The sequence below is a fragment of the Calidris pugnax genome, unplaced genomic scaffold (assembly GCF_001431845.1).
Source record: "Calidris pugnax isolate Ruff unplaced genomic scaffold, ASM143184v1 scaffold125, whole genome shotgun sequence".
Lineage (NCBI taxonomy): Eukaryota > Metazoa > Chordata > Aves > Charadriiformes > Scolopacidae > Calidris > Calidris pugnax.
In genome coordinates, this window is record NW_015090906.1 from 2,115,578 (window position 1) to 2,118,547 (window position 2,970).

At 44.8% G+C, this 2,970-nt stretch overlaps 1 protein-coding gene across 10 annotated transcripts in view; it reads right to left on the reverse strand.

The window, feature by feature from the left end:
• Nucleotides 1-2,970, reverse strand: part of CELF2 (CUGBP, Elav-like family member 2) — a 383,288-nt gene that overhangs the window by 248,427 nt on the left and 131,891 nt on the right. The gene's annotated exons all lie outside the window — the stretch shown is intronic.

Sequence of the window (2,970 nt, forward strand, 5' to 3'; positions counted from 1 at the left end):
ACTGGGAGCGCTGGGGGTGTTCAGGTGGGTCCCTCAGGAGAAGGTCTCTCCACCCAGGTTCCTACCGTTGGGACCTCCTCACCCCTGGAGCGCTCCAAGGGATGTCCCCGGCTGGGCAGGGACTTGGTTGTAACTCTCAACCGGGATTTAGAAACTGAGATTTAAGTAAGTTACAATGGTAAATCCTCCCTTCACGCCTGTAACCGGCCCAAAAACCCCTTCCCAACCCCGGAGCCAGCCACAACCAGCCACACCACCAAGACCCACACAAAATTCCACACATACAAATAGCTGGAGCCACCACCCCCCCCTCCCTCCATCCACACTACCGCCCCCTGAAAATCTGTATAATTTTTCCTTTGCATCTCCAAAACCTACTTGCTTCAATACAAAGCAGCTCCAGGCGAAAGAATATTAACATATTTACGAAGATTACTGGGTGATCTGAGCAGTCTAGACAGAGAAAACCTCTTCTCTGCGTTATGTGTGCTTCTCCTTTCTGAAGCTCTCTCCAGGTTTTATAATTTGATTTGTTCTGGATAATCAACACTTGAAAACAGTAACAAACACGAATTTAGAACTACTACACTTCAACTTCTCAAAGAGTATTCTAAAATGAAATTAAATTGACCAATAAATAAACATGCTGTCGCTCCGGCCAAGTTTTATTTACATTTTGACCACCGTCTATTCGATAATAAAAATACAGACCAGGCAAATTTTCAGTGTCCGGTTTATTGCACTAAGACACTTTTCCATTTTAAACAGCTAAGAGGAAGAAAAAACCCCTCAGGCTGCTAAAATTTTTGCCTGCTTTGCAAGTCTAAAGAAAGAAAAGGTTCACTTGGCCCTCAGCGTAATCCCCGTAGGACAGCTGCAATCCCGAACAGATATCTATAGTGTTATTAATCTGCTCGGTTCTATATGTTCACATACTGTCCTGATCACCATGGCACCTAAACGTCCACGTAGAAACGCACAAAGCAAAGCTATGGCTCCTCTTTACTAAATTAATGGCAATTCCTCTACGCCACCCATCCATCGCAGCGTACGGCTACACGGCGGATAAAAAAATAAGTGCAGAATCCCAATAAAAGGAGAAACCAGCACAACTTTCTCCAGCTGGATGCAGCCACCTGGGTTTTTGATCTGAGGCCTCCATGGTGGTTAATCCAGCCCAGAGCAGAGTTGGATTAACTTTCAATTTCAAAATCTTGCCACTGCAGAAGGGGCAGGTTTTAGCTCAGAAGAAATACAGGCAGCTCAGTGAGGATGAAGATATATTCTTTTAAGTAAGAAGTCTCCACCCCCACTTCACCCTGTGCGGCTGGATCCGTACCTCTTCATCATCATTTTTTTTTTGGTACATGCTTAATCTAAGGGACTTCAGTCTCCCCAGCTTGTCTCTTTTAAGGACCACAGTCCCACTGCTGCTGCCTGGAAAGTAAATCCACGCTTTGCGCAGGATGCGAAGGTGGAAGGAGGAGAGGATCACAAATAATTTTGCTTAAAATCTGCAAACGGAACAGTGAGATCTTTATAAATTTGCCCCATTTCACAAGGTGTAAGTGCTTAAAAATGCTTCATTAAAACGTATGTTCTTTTGAAATATTTATTTTCCTTTTAATTACATGTGAATTAGCTGGAAGAAGCTGTAGGGAAGCCCTCTTACTGACTTAAGCCTTCTCAGCAGTTTGTTAAATTCTAGCCTCAAATCCCTTGAGGGAATAGTGGATTCAAAGCAGCTTTTAATCATACTATAAGGAGGGTGAAGTAGTATGTAAGTAGGTCATAGAGAAAGCATTACAAGTGCATAGGTTATTGCTTTATTTAACAACTACAGTGTAACACACTTTTCAAAGCACATTTGCTTTTGCCATTTAAAAGTTAGAGGCAGGGACAGGGTCAAATGCAAAAAGAAACCCTCTCTATGAAAGATACCGAGATATGACTCAAGGAGAGCTTATGGGGAGAAACCGCATTCAAATAATTTGGTTCTCAAACATAAATTACGTAGCGCCTACGTCTGAATTAACCCTTCAACGCAGAGGGTAAGTGGTGAAAAACAAAACACGCACACAAAAAAAAACCCCAACCCTGAATGTTTCACACTGCTACAGGCTCAGCCCTGTTGTTTGTAATGTTAATGCCAATTCCTCGACTGGCACACGTGCGCAAAATAGCGACTTTTATTAAAAATGAAGGAAAAATGGAAGCTTTGGTCCGTTACTGTAGTACAGAGGGAAATGGGGAGGGGGAATGGCAAATGAAGCTGCATTAATTTTCCCAGCATAAATCAGACAATAGATGTAAACACTGGCTTAGAGGAGCTGCGTTATTGCTGCGCCGTCGCTGCCTGCCGATATTAAGCTTTTTCAGCTGGTGGAGCATATGGCAGTTTTGAGGAAGGAACCTGGAATTTGGAATCAGCAATTCTCGGGCTTTAATCCTATTCCGGCTACAAATGTCGCCTCCTATCCATCCTCTCCTCATTTCAGAGGCCCAGACCCCGTTTGCCCCCGCGGTCGCGTCGGTTACTCTTTGTGCCTCGGTTTCTCCGGATGTCTAACGGGGCAGACGAAGCAATTCCACCAATTAGTCACCATTCAAGCAACTTTTCGAACACAAAGCTACATGCAATTTCTCCGAACAGCCCAACCTTTGAACACCGAACACCTCTTCGGAGCAAAAAAACCAAATAAAATAAAACAAAAGCCCCAACCTGCAAAAAAGTTGAGCTGGAAAAAGCCCGGGGTTGAGTGGTGGGTTGCTGTCGAGCTGTATGAGCTCACTCTGACATCACTGCCCGTGGCTTTCATCCAGCAAGCGACAAAGAGAGCAGACACCCCCTTCCCTTCCAGATCCCACAGCCAAATCCAGCGTGGAGCTCACATCGTGGCCCCTCTCTGGACCCCCTCTTCACCTTTTCCTTAATTGCCATCCCTTTAATCAACTTGCCCCCCCCCCCCC